Below are 17386 nucleotides of genomic sequence, written 5' to 3'. Positions count from 1 at the left end.
TCTTCTATTCGGTTTGACAACAAATGATAGACTGCTTTAAGAAACTAAACACAAAACAAGCCAGAAATTTCAGAATAATTTAGAGATAAAAAAAATTTGGTAGCTTAGAGAATACTCTGCAGGTAGGGTAGACTCCCTATAATTTGAAACCTCAACACAAAAAGAAGCAGAGGAGAAAAGAATGAAGCCAGTCAGAATTCTCTATGCAATCTTTGACATCACTCTAGATATTAAAGATGGCTGGGTGTGGCAGCGAATTTCTTTAGTTCCAACACTCAGGAGGGGAGAGGCAGGGGAATCTCTATGGGTTCAAGGCCAACCTGATCTATATAGCAAGCAAGTTCCAGGGTACTCAGGGCTATATAATGAGACCCAGTCTTAAAATAAAAACAACACAACAAAGAACCATAACAACAAGAAAACAAATAAATCAAAAGCCAAACGAAACAAGAACAAAAAGCAACAAGGGATGTGACGCTCACACCATTACTTCCTATTGGTCCACGTGACGTCTTTGTCCCCAGGCCTCCCATTCTTCCCATGACTACCATCATTTCCTTTCTTTTCTGTCTTATTCGAATTTCACATTTAGTACTCTACTTTGGGGGGATGGTAGAAAGTTTTATCTAGTTTTCTACCATTGATACCATTGACTTCTTATTTTCTTTTGACTTCCTTTCAATTTCTTACTTTATCTTTACCTTATATCCTGAAAGATTTCAACTTATCTTCCTATTCTACCCTGTCTCTGAACTCTCAATTAAAATCATTTTTGCAATTATTTTAATTATTAGAAAATGCTCTCAAGTACGTTCCTGAAACACAAGGATAAAGGAGAAATCATAATTTGAGGGATTTCCTGCTTGTTATAACATGAAAGCAATATTTTGAGTAGCTGACATATTTTTCTGAGGACTCCTTGATTACTGTTGTGCCTAACAAATCTCCTCTGAGGAATGAAGAAGTCTGGGGTTCCCTGGGACACTCTACTGAACTCCTCTCCCTCTCGGTACAACTCTGAGAGCCTTGCACTCTTGGCTGTCTAACTCAAGAGACTAGACCTGAGTGTTTCAGACCTCAAAATTAGTTAGGAAACACTTGCTACAGGTTTGTAGGTCTAAGAGAACACTATGCGGCTCAGTTGCACATTAATAATGCAGTACCTGATTCTACTCATGCAACAGATCCATGATATAAGGGTTCTAATTGGTTGGTTGCAAACAGACAATACCTCTCAGAAAAGAGAAGGCTGCTCACACTAAATCCCCATGCCTCTCCATAGGAGTAAGTTTCAAAACAGGAAGGGCAGAAGGGTAGGCAAGAGGCTCAGTCCTTCCAGCAGGCCATGTCTAGCCCATGCCTTTCTGCCTTACCTCTTCTGCTGTATGTATAGAAGAAAAAGGGTACCTACAGAGTTACTGTGGCTCCCATGTATAACTAGCGCCTCAGAAATAAGTATTAAATTATTATGGGAAAGGTATACTTTTATGTTAACATAAAATTAGATTTCTAAGAACTTTCATGTAACATAAAATTATTTGAGCTTCTCCTGCATCGCTGCTGGGAGTGCAAGCTGGTACAGCCCCTTTTGATATCAGTATGGCAATTTCTCAGAGAATTAGGAAATAACCTTCCTCAATACCCAGTAATATCACTTTTGGGTATATATCCAAAGGATGCTCAATCGTGTCACAAGGACATGTGCTCAACTATGTTCATAGCAGCATTGTTTGTCATAGCCAGAACCTGGAAACAACCTAAATGCCCCTTGACCGAAGAATGGATAAGGAAAATGTGGTACATTTACTCAATGGAGTACTACACAGCAGAAAAAAATAATGACATCTTGAATTTTGCAGGCAAATGGATGGACCTGGAAAACATCATTTTGAGTGAGGTAACCCAGACCCAGAAAGACAATTATCATATGTACTCAAAAAAATAAGTGATTTTTAAATATAAAGCAAAGAAAATCAGCCTACAAATCACAACCTAGACAACAATGAGGACCCTATGAGAGACATACAGGGATCTAATATACATTGGAAGTAGAAAAAGACAAGATCTCCTGAGTAATTTGGGAGCATGGGAACCATGGGAGAGGGTTGAAGGGGAGGGAAGAGGTAGGGAGGGGAGCAGAGAAAAATGTATAGCTCAATAAAATCGATAAAAAATTTTTAAAAATTATTTGTGCTATAATATTATGTCATTCAAAATAAGATAATCAAGATATTATATGTAAATAAAATGAGTCCGACCCAATGTAAAAATTGCTAATGTTTAATCTGTTCATGTTTTTCCGGCTCTAACATCCTATTGCTAATAATTCTTGAACTTTTAAGATTAAAAGTTTAACAAAATTCTAATAGTCTTAAGTCAAAGATGTTTGCCTTTTTATATACTTTTAAATAGAGTCTAACTATGTGTAACAATTTTAAGAAATTGAAAAATACCAAACTGGGTGATGGAAAAATGGCTCAGTGGCTAAAAGCACTTACTGCTTTTGCAGAGGACTGAGTGTGGCTTCCCAGCATCCACACTGGGCAGCTCACAATCACCTATAACTCTAGCTCCAAGGGACCCAAATGCCCTCTTCTGGTCTGCATGGGCACCTGCACACAGTGCACATATCACACAAAGGCACAAAAATCCACATAGTTAAAAATAAGACAAAAAATGTTTAAAAAATAGAAGAGCCCACAATTAAGATACTTACAACTTTGACCTTCCAAAAGTTATATTGCTCTTGGTCAATTAGTGTATCGTGCTATCAATTTTTAACCATAGCCACACTTACTGACGCCAAGAATTAATCTCTTAAATATAAAATTTTAAATGACTCAAAAATTCAACTAAAACTTTCCAGAATGTCTTCCACCCAAACGAGAGGTATCAGCGTCCTTTACATTGTTTATCTACTCTTCTGCTGCTGTTGAATTTCTACTCAGTTTTGATCGCCTCTATCGGTGCCCAAAACCATCAATGTTGTTCCAGTATATTTCCCTATAAGCACACACAACATAAATACTGTGTCTCATTGTAACTATTGATCATTTTAAAAACTATTTTTCACTATTAGGTCAAATTATTATTCAAATATTTTTCAAGTCTTTCTTAACAGCATATATTTGATTACATCAAAAATAGTAATTTAATGTTCCCCCCCAATTTTCTTTGCGTCTTTTTAACTGGACAACAGTGTGAAACGGGAACAATATGAACCATTAACCATAATAACAAGGCCACCTCAAGTTTTGTTCTTCTCATTTCCATGTGTCTTAAACATTTCGGGGGTCAAGTGCCACTATTTTTCTTAAATAACCAATCACACTTTTGTTAATCCCCTATTTGAAAAGTTTAAAATAATATCTAAAAAGAAACGCAAGTCTAAAGCCACAACGCTGAGCCTTAGAAATCCACAGCCACCAAGCAAACCATGATGCATATCCCAGGCTTTTGTATTTGATTTTACGAGATGATTTAAACTGAACATGCTACATCTATATCCTAATAATTAGTGTTAACGCATGCCACTGGCCCAAAATACAGGAAAATATAATGGAGGATTAGTTGCCCTTTTCTCCCTTTCATACAAAACCTAACAACAACAAAAACCTAATTTCTCAAGCAGATACCACAGAAAAGCCCAGAGCAGCTGAAGCCAGGCTGTTCTTTAACAAATCCATTGCTGCTTGCTGTGCCTCAACCTTTTCCTCTAATAGGAACCATTTGTAGAGTCATTTGGGTTGGTCTGTTACCACTGATTTTAGCAAACATATTCCTTTCATTGTTACTGTAACTTCAGGATGCCTTAGAAAGGAGAAGACTAAGACCTGCAGGAACTCAATTTATCTGGCTAAGATCAGAGCCAGAAGGCAACAGTATCAGGGTTAGCCTGGGTCATCTGTTGGAGCTCTTTCTAATCTGTATGCTTCACAGCTCCCAATATCGCTAGAGTGTGTCGAAATAAATGCCTTCATACAAGCCTACAACAGGCACCCTGGAGAGAAGCAAATGGGCTCTGGACAGTCATCTGATTCCACACCCTTCACATTTCCCCTGCTATTATCCAAAGATGGGCTGCATAGGGGTTTATCCCTGTAATGAAATAGCTCCTGAACTTCCTTGACACAATCTCAGGGGATTTTTATCTGTTTCTGTTTTGTATTTTTACTTCCTACAACACTGGGCGGATAAGCAAGCGATGCCATGCAAAGGTGGGAAAGGAAACATGAACCTTGCGATAGAACATGCAAAGAAATCCTGACCTCTCTCCTGTCGGCAGTGGCAGGCACTGGATGAGCCTCTCCTCTCCTCTGCAAGCTTGGGAAAGGGACACTGACCTCAGAGGGTCCTTCTGAGGAAGACCTCAGCTGCGCTTCTATTTGCCATGCCCAGCCTCTGCTCACACTAGCCCCGCTTCCCCTCTAGAGAGCCTTTTTCCCCTTCACCTAAGTCTTATGGGTAAAGACAGAGTGCCAGTGTGTCTTACATTAAAAAGTGAATTGAGATGAACTTTAAATTTAGAAGGAAATTCTATCCATGTAGGTACCCAAGAAGGGGTTCAAAGAGAATATCTTGCATAATTCACATTTTAAGATGATACTTAAAAGTACTACCAGACTTGATCACCCAGAAAAATTTTCAATTTTAAATGCAAAGCTCAAAACAGCCCTTTTACTTTCTCAAAATAACCTTACTTATCTCCATTAATGCTTAAAAGGTAAAATAAATTGTCGCCTTTTGTAGGTCAGAGGCTGCTCTTTCGTTTCCTGGCCACCCAGACCCAAAATAATCACACAGAAACTATATTAATTACAACACTGCTTGGCCAATGGCTTAGGCTTCTTATGAACTAACTCTTACATCTTAAATTAACCCATGTCTATTATTCTGTATATTACCACTTACCACAAGGCTGTGGCTTACTGGGTAAAGCTCCAGCGTTGTCTCCTGTGGAAGCCACATGCCATCTCCCTGACTCCACCTTCTTTTCTCCTCTACCTCTGCTTGGAATTCCTGCCTAACTCTACTCTGCCTTGCCATAGGCCCAAGTAGCTTCTTTATTCATTAACCAATAAAAGCAACACATAAACAGATAGCCTTCAGCTATCAGGCAGATCTAGAGAACTATCTTTTAGGAGTCTGCCACTGATGTGCTAGTTGATATACTTCCGTTACTAGCTTAAAATCACAAGGTCACCAGAAGATGGGTCCCGAGCTCTGAATTGTCCACATGGACTGCAAACACTAGGCATCTGCACAAATTCAGTGAAAGGCTTGTGTTATATTTAACATGCAAAAATTGCCCAGACTAGAGGTGGTGCATTGACTTCAGTTTACATATCAACTATGTTTGAGAGTGGAAATCCAAACCATTGCATACAGGTAAAAGTTTAAGACCAAACCAAACTACACAGACCAGAGCACAAAGGCCCATCTGTCATGTGTGCCAAGGGCAGGGAACCAGTGCCTGGCCACTAGCTACTCATTTCCAGAATCATCTACCCTCTGGAAAGGACTCATTTCAGCCAGCTCACTGTACATATGGATAACTGTTATGCTGAGGATAGTGAGAATTCCCGAGATCCCACAGGCACAAGAGAAATATTTCCAATCCCCTTTCCATGGGCATGGGAGGATCAATGTCCTGTGTTCACAAGCTATTTTCTTCTCCTGCACTCACAGTTAGAGACTGTCCTCTAACTTTGTTGATGCCACTGGCTGAGTTCTTACCAATGAAACAGATAGGGATGCTATATAGATCTAATCCCATCTCTTGGAATATTTCCTTTTCTGTCTTCCTCATTAGCTAGACTTCAGTGGATGAGTCTAAGGCCCTAGGCAAGAGACTGAAAAGTGCTATCCAAAGCAGACCGCAACAGAAGTCGGAAGGAAAATTGGCACCTGATCCCTAGCTCTTGGGACTGATCCCAAGACGGTAGTTCTGGCTGAGCTTGACAATCATGGTGTGCTGGTTAGATTTTTGCTGACTTGACACAAGTTAAGGATGTCAGGGAAGAGGGAACCTTAATTGAGAAAGTGCCTTCTTAAGACTGGCCTATAGGCAAGCCTTGACTGATGACTGACGCGGGAGAACCCAGCAGCACACTATGGGTGGTGCCACTTGTGGGCAGGTAGTCTTGGGGTCTACAAAAAGGAAAGGTGAGCCAGTCCTGAGGAGCAAGCCAGGAAGCAGCATTCCTCCATGGCTTCTGATTCCTGATTCTAGCCTTGAGCTTCTACCCTGACTTTTCTTCATGAAAGATGATAAACAGTAAGATGAAATAAACCCTTCCATCTCCAAATTGCTTTTGGCCATGGTATTTATCACAGCAACAGAAAGTAAACTAGACACATGGTGCCATGCCACAGACATGGAGCAACCTGAGAAAAGAAATAAACTGTCTGTTATGATTTTTGTCAAACGCTAGCTATAGCAAGAAAGCTAATTTCTCAGCGAGGCTGCGATGATAGCAAACCACACTTCCAGACTCATTGAGCACGTTGTCCTGCAAGAATGAAGTTTGAATCACTGATTCCACATGGAAAAGAAACAGAAAACAGATGTGAGAAAAGAATCCTGAATAAGCATCTGAGGTTCCAAATCCATCCATGCTCTTTCCTCATATTGATTATAAAGGACAAAATGGTCCTTCATTTGCCATAACCAGTTTGTCTGTACTCCTCTAACACAGAAACAAAGCAGTCATTATCGACAAGGGTACAAAGTAGAAAACACAAGTCCTTCAATCCACAGAGAACATGTTGGTGTATAGTCTTCCAGAAACACATGTCACCAGTACATGCATACACTAAAATTGGAACCATGTCTTCATGTTCCAATTTCTATGACAAATATACTTTAACTTTCCAGTTTTGAGGTTTTCCAGTATTTATTTGAAGACATCATTGTTTTTTAAAAAGCACTAAGGAATATATACAAAGATATAACAAACATTCATGAATTCTCTATTTTTCCAAGATAAAACCTATAGAAGTCAAATTACTAGTTCAAAGGGTTATCAGGGGTTTCAGCTGATATTGACAACAGATCCTCCCCAAGATGAAGACTCATTTATACTTCCACCCATCGGTCACTCACACTCTTTTTCTTTTTCATCTGGGCAAGCAAGGCTGAGCTGAAGTGAAGAGACACTTCTCTCAACTCACAACATTAGGTTATAAAATTGTGAGTACAATTTACAAATAAAATGGTTAGTTGTATGAAGTGTGTGATAAATATACATATGTATACACACATATAGACACAGAAAGAGAGAGAGAGGGAAAGAGGGGGGAGTCCTTGGCATGGTAAAATGCCATGACAACACAGATATACTAATATATACTATATACTATGGAACCACAAAATACTATGAAAAAGATAGATAAAAATTAAAAACTTCATTTAGAGGATAGTGAGAACTTTTACTGAAAGGAACAAGTAAATAAACACTAAGCAAAGGACTGATTCAAGGGTTAAGTGGTTCGTTCAGCCTTTTCACTGCTGAAGACTCAAAAGTAGCTCCTTGTGGACCCTTCCATGGGCACACTCCTGCTCGTATGGGGGCTGGAAGAAACAGAACATTACATATCAAAATGCTTAAGGAAAGGGTCGTAAAACCATGAGCACAGGGCAACTTTGATGGAATAGAGAAACAGCACAACACAACTACATTAAGCCACAGTCTATTGAATTACCACGTAGAAGCTGGAACAGCTGCAGCCTGCATACGCTGATGCTAACCGGGATAATCAAGAGTTGCAGCTGAGGTTCTCACGCATGCACCTACCAACCAGAATGAGGCCAACAAAGCAATGACACACTGGAGGAGTTAGCTGCTCAAGACAGTAAGAATTACCAGTACCAACACACAGAAAACGTGTGATTTTGCCCCTGGAACTCAACTTCTTACTGTAAAAACTGGGCATCCAGAGCTACCTAAGGTTTGCCTAGCCCTGAAGGTCCTGCAGGTGGGGGTGCAGCCGTTCAGAAGCCATGTTTTCCAGGATCTGACCTCTTACACTACCAGCCTTCTGCAGCTGTCAGCTTAAGTTCCTAAGGCGTGCCTTCTCTGCAGGAGCCGCTGTCTGCTGAGCAGCAAGCAGCCTTTGTCTCCACCTCACCCTTGTGAGTTCCTTTGATCCTTAAAGTCTGACCTTAAACACCATTTCTACAATGCACCTCCACTGTGGTCTTTCTTTCCCTGCTAAACCTTAATGCGTCTGAAATCACTGGTAATTAGGTCTTTCGGTTTCTGTCTTCCCTACCAAGCTGCTAGCTCTCTTGATGCCACAGGCAACATCTTACTCTCCAGGGTATCCCTGCCTCCTGGAACAATTCCTGACATTTGGTAAATATTTATCAAATGAATAAGTAATGCTATTATGCTAAATAAACACTCAAAGTCTCAAGACTGAAAGTAACTTCCAATTTCTCCAACTAAGTGGAGAAATAAATACTCTGGCACTTATTGTTCTCTTTATGAAGATAAAAAGAATACTATTTTAAGTTAAATTTATCTCTTATTCCTCATTACTTTTCTAAATGCTTCAAGTCACTCCTTCCTTCCTTCCTTCCTTCCTTCCTTTTTCCCTCCCTTCCTTCCTTTCCTTTCTTCCCTTCCTTCCCCTTTTGCATTATTGGTGATCAAACCCAGTACCTATACAAACCAGCCACTGATTCGTGCCGGCCATAGATACATGCCAGGCATGTTCAGTACCACTTCCAAATCATGAATGGGAATGTCATCATGTTAGTAAAAAGTATTATTGAATTTTGAATAATATGACTTCAAAGTAATTCAGAGTTTGTGTCTGAATTATGTTTTATTATTTTTTTAACTTTCCTTCCCATGTTTAAAATACATATTCATAAATCATGGAGCAGTCATTGAAAGTAGTACTCAACCACAACTGACTAACACAAAGAAAGTAAAAGCATACATTCACACACAGAGAATGCTGAAGAACTTTCTATAACATTAATTCCTAATTATTAGTCATGAGAGAAATATACCAAAGGAAGTACACATACACTTCAAATACACAACCCAAAGAGTACAGGCATAATCAAAATTTAATATCTTACCAATTTATAAATCCTGACCATTAATTACATGTTTCTTGTCAAATTTATGATTTCACTCAACCTTTTTTTTTAAATTTTGGTTTTGGGTTCTTTGAGACAGCATCTCTCTATGTAGTTCAGTGTGACCTTTTTGAGCTCATTATCCCCCTGCCTTGGTCTCCAGAATACTTGAATTATAGGCACACACCATAGCCATCTGCCAAAATATAATTTTTATCATATCCCAAGAATGTAACTGGAAAGAGGCTAACAGGCAATATGCATTAACTACTTACATTAAACAGTATAATGGGCTTTTTAAACTGATTTTCTGAGATATCCTATTTTTAATTGATTTTACGGTCTTTTAACCAATGAAGTTTTAATGTTACTAGGTAAAATCATTTGGGGAAAGACCTAAAGTTGGGGAAGAATGAAGTTTGTAACAAAATTAGTTATCCAGTGAGATGCAGGGAGCCATCCCAGTCCTAAGCAAGCACGCCCAAGTTGGGGGTTAGAAACAACATGTGCACAAGACTGAACGCAATGCAGTGTATGTGATTTTAGTGAACTAAAACACAGTTCAGGAGCGAACTGGAGGGAGGCAGACTGAGAACAAGAGCAAAGCAGGCGGGGCTCATTCCTAGTGCACAGGTGGACCACCAGGGAAAGACATCCTTCCACGCACATCCAGCTTCCTCAGAAGGTAATGAACGAATGCCCAGGACCAAAGCACAAAGGAAACCACTAGGGCAGAGCAGCACTGAAGTGAAGGAAAGCATGTGTTGAAGCCAAATGACCTCCAGGTGCCATCATCTAACAGCTTCGTGGGCAACACGTGCCCAGTCTTCCGGGACTAAGAAACGAAGACCCACATATAAGGTGCTCAGGTTTGGGGCTGCACCCTTAATAAAACTAACACACACAAAAAGAAGGCTCTTTAGGAAAGGGAAACAATACAATGTGTCACATTAAGGCTACACTCAAGGAGGATGAGGGAAAATCCCTGGGGCCTTTGTAACCACAACCTTCCCTGTCTCAAGTTTGTGATGAAAATGTATACCACAGACTAACACCCCAGTATCTCAGGAACTTAGGGCCATATAGCCCTGATTTCACAATTTTTCAGGTTCAGCCAAAGCCCGAGACACGCCACACACTAACACCCCAGTATAATCTGGGAAACAGTGTTATAGTAACAACATGTCTGTCGTTGAATACACATACTTCAGGGTAAGGGGTATGCAGACTAGCAAGCCAACTTCTGTCACCAAAGATTTACAAAACCAATTTCAGTTTTTTGGATTTTTAGATATGAATGAAAATCACAAACACAGGCCTGCATTAGATGAGAAAACAGAAATCAATCCAGGATGGGACTCCTGTGGGTTTTTCATGTCGCGAGCACGAACTCTATGAGACACCATGTTCTGGGGTTTTCTCACTGACGGACACCTAGCCAACACAACTTCAGAAGCTAAAGCTATGAAACACCTGAGAACACCATGAGTAAGGGTCAGGATCAGGCTGAACTAGACGAAAGCAGGGTCTCAGGTAACAGATCCATGTAAAACAGAAGATAAAATTTGCTTGGCTAAAAGTGGGGAAAATTTAAAATGGGATCAAAAAAAAAATGAGCAAGGAACATATGCCATCCCCAAATGAGCAGATCTGAAAAACTTGAAAACTTAAAAAAATTATTAAGTTATAACTGCGGGTGAATAAAGCTTTAAGACACAGCTAGAGAGAGAGGAAAAATAAAGTAGATAGAATCAGAAAAACGAGGCATGCTCAAGAGAAAAGTACTGGAAACTATGAAAGGTATATTTAGACTTGAAAGGATATAATGTGTACATATCAAGTTACACTTGAAGGTCAGGGACAAAAGAGAATGGGTGGGTATAGGGAGTAATCAATGATAATCGAAAGACTGAGAATTTTCTAGAATTGATGAGAGATGGTAATTCTCAATTCAGGAACCCAATACAGTTCCAACAGGACAGACAATAGGGAAGCCACATCTACACACATGCTAGAGAAGGCCATGGCAGTTTAATATTCTTTAAAGAAATCATAAAGCGGGTGATCATTTAAAAGCAGGTGGATCAATGATTCTTAGGAGCAGCAACAGAGGCCAAATGAGTGAACTAGTATTTGCACATGGGAACTGTCATCCTAGAGTTGTTCAGACTCTCTCTCCAAACCATGACGACAATAAAAGCTGTTTAGACGCACAGCCTTACTGAGGAAACCACCAGAAAACACCAGAAAAAGGAACGGTCCAATACAAGGTGGTGATGGCTACCGAAACACTGCCTCTACAGAATAACTACTGAGGCTGAAACTACAGGGACAGTCAAACTTGGACAACAATGGCATACAATGCAGAAGTCTTAAAAATTCCTAAATTTCTTTTATTTACAAAAATATTACCAGATACGACCAATCTAAAGACTAAAAAATGGTACATATAGCTTCCAAACTGCAAAAAGGGGAAAGTTAGAACTGATATAATTCAAAGGAAGGAGCCAAGAGAAGCCTAGAGACTGAACAGCGGCGAAAGTGGTAGTCACGGTACTTGTGTTAATGGCTAGCAGCAGCAGTGGTGGATAAGTAAATGCCGTCTCTCCAGATGTCCCCAGACTTCCAACAGCTGAAGCCTTAGCCACCAAGGCCTCAGCACTGATGGTTCCAGGACCTGAGAAGGACAATGTATTTGTGTGTCAGAGACAGCGCTCAGGTTGTCAGCTTGGCCAACCGAGTGGGTGATGGGCGCACAACTGCAGTGGCGATAGCTTAAGACTGAATTAAAGGCAAAGCCACAGGATATCTGAAGAGGGTAACAAATCATTGCAGTCACTACTTCAAGAAAATGTGCCATAGGACATAAGGCACGGTTGACAGGCTGGCTGCCGGAAGACTCCATGAAGTCCAGGGACATTACATAGGTGGTTTTGTTTGCTCAAATGAAGATATTTAAAATTGGGTGTAAAACAGCTAGAACGTGAGGTTAAGGACTCTGATGACAGGGAGAATAACTCACACTTGAATGAGGGCAGTTATAGTTGAGAATAAAAGTGCCAATGAAAGGGCGGTCGTCAAGTGATCCTACCAAAAGGTCCAACAACACAGAGCAGGTGAGGAGTTGTCCTCCGACTCTCCTGGGATTGCTGGCCCAGCACACTGACCAACCCTTTACAACACAGATTCACCTTCACCATGTGTCACAGAGAAACCTCGTTACACAAGGAGTCAGTGTCCTCAGGCAGGTAGGACAAAAGAGGAGATAGTAAGAAGGCAGGGGCACAAAGCCTGGCTTCAGGGTCTACTTTCATCCTACTGCCCCAAGGCAAGAGTCCATGTCTTACAGGTCAGGGTATAATTGACAACGGGGCAGAACAGTTCCCACATGACTCACCACATTATATAATTTCCCCAAAGAAAACACAAGTAAACAGGTTTCTAGGCAAAGAAAAAGGAACTTACAAGAGAAAAGAAACACGCCTATATATTTTAATGGTTAAAAAGTGTGGCTTTCCAAATGACTTAAAGGCACTATGATTCTACTTGAAGATTGTTCAAATCTGCCGGCTCAGGAGCAGAGTCACCAAAACACAACCCTGTAGTGAACACAATGGTGGTCTTCAAGGAACAGGGTCCTGTGTCACTTCTGACCTTCCTTACCAAATTACTGAAACCAAATTAAGCCCTGAAGAATACCCTAACCTATCTGGGATTTACTTAAAAGAAGGAAGTAAGATTTTAAAGGATCTTTGTGGAAATCTAAAAGAAAGCTATAAGAACCTAACATACAGACTACATCTCAAAGAAGTATTTAGCAGCCATTAAGTGAATGTTTAACTAGCAATGCACCAAAATTCCAGATTTCATTATAAAGAATTGCATGTTAATATTGCAATTAAGATATGACCTTACCTATTTTATATCCTTCCATTTTCAACTCACTAGAAAACATAAATGAATCAGTTTTTTAAAGACTAAGAATATAGTTTTGTGGCCCAACATGTGTTGAACATGTATAAGATTCTGAGTCCAACCTCCAGCACCAACAATAAGAATTTTTTAATTCATAAAAAAATCTTGCTATTCCACTAGTGATGAACAGTACACTGCTACCTATTACCCACAACTCCTTATTTATAATTAACTTTATTTTAAAAAATTAGATATCAAAATATTACACTGAAATTAACCAAACCCAAAGTTCATACAAGTCACTGAACCAGAGTCAAGACTCTTTTCAAGTCCTCTGCTTCTCTCCTAGAAGTCACCCAATTCCTCTTGTTCTCGTTCATCCACCAAATATGCTAGGAACAGCACAGGCCTCCTCTAGTACTTCCAACACAAATTATAGTCAGATTAAATGCTTTTCAGACGTATGTTTCCCCCCTCTCTTCTTGCCTATCCAAAAACTGATATAGACTGTTTTAAGACATCTTCACAATTGGGCTAGGTCTTCTGATATAATCTAGAAGGCACACAGTACACCCGGGTATAGGAAATAATAGAATGTTTCCAGACAATAGGAAATAATTAAATCAAAACAACTGGTCGATGATAATTATCCTACAGAGCCAATTAATATCTTACATTGAAAATCACACAATATACTCAGTATCGTTTATATATGATTCTAAATTTATTCACCAATCATCACATCTTTCAATATATAAAAAGAATACATTTGGTACAAATATAGTAGCCACTGTACTAGCACAGATTAAATTTCTTTCTCTTCTGATTTTTTAGTCTTTTGAGACAGGGATCTGATGTAAACCTATATGGCCTTGCTATGTAGGCCAGGATGACCTTGATCTCCTCCTTCCTTATGTTTCTACCTCCTAAATGCTGAAAATACAGACCTCCACCACCATGCCTGGCTCAAACTGCACTTCTATAAGTCAAAATATATGTCAGGATTACTAAGCATGCAAATATATACGAATGTATTAGAGAAGACTAGTTTTGGGGACTTGGGGAGAAAAGAATGATGAATAAACTTTTAATATCTCTCAAAGAGATTCAGGACTTGAATCACTTTTCTGTGGGATGAACTCATTATCAAAACTTTTAAGAATAATAATGAGAGAAAAGTAACATTTCTGGTAGGCCAATGGGTTTTTCACTTGCTTTGGCATGATATTATTGATGAGCATGTGTTTGAACTATGATTATTTTAATTCAGGTACTCTGACCATCAGCATTAATCATTCAAAGGAATCTTACACCAGAGCTGCAATACATTCTGAATTTCCCCCACAGATGGTTCTTGGGACCAATTCTGTATTTCTGTTAAACCCCAGAGCAGTACTTGGAACCTACAGGACCACTCCTTGGTGCCTGCTAGGGTTTTCTTGCTATTGGACTTTGAGGCTAACCACAACACAGAGGAGGATAGCACACTGCCAAGTAGCATATTGGTAAGGAATCCGACGGATGCCCTGTTAAGTCCTGGGCATTTTATATGCTACCAAACACACACATGAAGTTACAGAGGAAGTAAGGCGAGGCTGCACACATCACCCCAGGAAACCACTATTGGTGAAGTCTCTAAGTGTGCAAGCGGGGCAACATGATTACTGGATGGTGGTAGGGTAGAGAATGAAATTTGTAGATCAGCTAAGAAATCTAAAGAATTCTTTAGATTACTAATACTTACAATATTTTTAACATTTGGCATACAGCTACTGACTATGTGAATCTGTTTCTCCCTTCAAGAAAGATAATGTTGCCAGAAGAAAGAAAATCTGGGCTACAGATGCAAATTAGTGGTAAAATGTCTGCCCAGCATACATTGGGCTCTGGGTTCAAAATCTAGTGCCATATCTAAAAACAAAAGCAAAAACAAGAAACATACCCAGAAACACCAACCCCGAGAAACTGACTCTATTTACCCCCACATTTTACCCCATCAGATTCTGCCCCCAATGTTAAATTATCTCTTCAAACATGCAAATCATTTACTATTAAGCAACATTGTATAAATTACCATAATTAGCAATAATTATTTTTAGTCTCTTACTCTAAAAATACTAGTTTTTAAGCTAGCACTCTAATATCAAATAATTATTTCATGAAATTCTAAGACCAACTAATCCAATATTTTAGGAAATCACATAATCTTAAACTGTACTCATTATCTCCCAACTGAAACTCCAAACTAAAAATGTGCAAATCCAACTAATAATACATTTTTTTTGTTTCAGACTACCAACCTGTTCTGATCTCTTCTTCCTAATCGTTATATAATGATGCTTCAAAACTAAACTATTGCTTTGATGGTTCAGTGTCTACGGACAAACTTAGGTAATGTATCCACATGTCTTATTAACAAGAATAATGTACTTTTCCTCTGTCTCTTAACTATTGAGAGTGCCTACTGCTTCATAAAGGAACTTCACAAAGAATTCTGAGCATGTAACCAATTTAAATTGGCAATTTTCCACACAGTCTTTTAGCAGGAGTGTGACACCTGACTTTTCAAAGTCCACCCAAAGCTCAAGGGGAAGATCATTTATGTTTTTGTTTTGTTTTGTTTTGTTCTTAGCGTTTCTCTGTGTAGCTTTGGAGCCTGTACTGGCACTAGCTCAGTGGACCAGGCTGGCCTCGAACTCACAAAAATCCGCCTGCCTCTGCCTCCTGATTGCTGGGATTAAAGATGTGTGCCACCAACACCCCGCTAATCATTTATATTTTAATGAAAAGATAAAGCAATTAAAAGAAAAGCCACTAAACACACTCCTCAGAGGTGGTTCAGTTTTGAACTCAACAGAATTAAGAATGTCTCATGTAGAAAGATTATAATGTGTATGTGAGTTGTGAAGTTCACACACAACCACAAAAGCAAGGTCGGCATTTTGGAGACTAGTTAGGCTAAGCATTCCTCCCTTTCCCAACAGAGCAGATTACCAACCACAGATGGCAGGTAAATGCAGTACTTAAAAGCAATCCAGGTTTGTTATCCCAGCTGAAAAGCTCAGTAGCCAGCACAAGAAAGTGTAACACATAATTCTCCTTTTAATACGAAGTCAGTTCCTAGTTCAGGTTATTTCTTTTAACTTGGAATCTTCTACAATGATCCATGTCTTCTAAGACACTCCACTCATTAACATATGCCGGGGTATTGGAAATACCCTACTTTCAAACCCGTCAAGCGATGCTTCCAGATCCATAGGATAAAGGTAACTAATTAGATTTGGGAGACTTAGTCTTTATCTGAATGATGTCTTCCTGAAATGATCAAACCTGAGAATGCTCTCTGACATCCATCAATATGCTAATCTATTATAAGAGTGGTAAACCCATCACCTACTCAGTTTTTTATCATGAGCACTTTCTAGGTTGACATGACCACTAAGATGTGAGTCAGTGTTCCAGAGTTGGGGAAACTGATGGAAAGACAGCTAAATGATTCAGCATGCTGCAGCAAAATGAGCTGGTCATGAATTTATAATTTCTGCCCCTGTGAGGTGTCCTAGCCCTGGTAGCCTCTCTTACCCAGTATTCAATGTATAATATAAGATCCCGTAATCAATAGATTTTGTTAAACATTGCCTCAGGGAAGGCATAATAATGTCTTCCCCTCAGACAAACTTGTAGATAGAAAATTCGTCAGTGCTACCTGGCAGCTCTGACAATGCCCATTTGAGAGCTTCCTCAAACTTTGCTCATGCAAAGGATAAAGCTGGGATTGGGGGTAGGGGTGGTGGTGCCATTTTCTCAGCAACACATGAGGCAGAAGTATTAAAGTAAGAAAAATAAAATGCAAAATATAAACATAAACCCCCAAAACAACAGACCAAAAAAAAAAAAAAGAAGTCAAGGGAGTGAGAAGGGAAAATAAGCGTGGGCAAATATTTTTTGTGCCAGTGCTGACCTTTAGCAATGAACATCAGGAAAGGCCAGAAGACTCTAGGCAGGTCAGACAGACAGACAGAAACTGCAGGATACTAATTGGGGTAGCTTTGGGGATACCTCACTGCCCAAAGCTTTCTAAATGTCACTATTCACCCTTCAGCAGCAAAAGATTTCCTGTACTACCTGCATGAAACCTTCAGAAATACATAGATTCCCAAACCAGAATAAAGCTTTCTCCATCCAATGACCATGGGAAATTACCATATACAAAGCGTTTTTCATCTAGAATTGTACCACCTCTAACTCGGAAAGTACATCCATTTTGTGACCTAAACAATTATCCCACCCAACATTTTTCTGAGAATAGGACAAAGGAATATGCCAAGATGTTTAGAATGAAATCGCCATTATCTGTGAAGTGGGAGCTGCTCATTC

The 17386-nt window shown here is 39.5% G+C and overlaps 1 protein-coding gene across 7 annotated transcripts in view; it reads right to left on the bottom strand.

Moving 5' to 3' along the window:
- The window catches only part of Snap91 (synaptosome associated protein 91), a 112002-nt gene that overhangs the window by 92726 nt on the left and 1890 nt on the right, over positions 1–17386 (bottom strand). The window lies entirely within an intron of this gene.

Source organism: Microtus oregoni, unplaced genomic scaffold (assembly GCF_018167655.1).
Source record: "Microtus oregoni isolate MIOR12 unplaced genomic scaffold, Mior012 000032F_ref0000030, whole genome shotgun sequence".
In the NCBI taxonomy this organism is placed as follows: domain Eukaryota; kingdom Metazoa; phylum Chordata; class Mammalia; order Rodentia; family Cricetidae; genus Microtus; species Microtus oregoni.
Note: the sequence above shows the minus strand (reverse complement) of the source record. Positions and strands in the feature narration are given on the sequence as shown.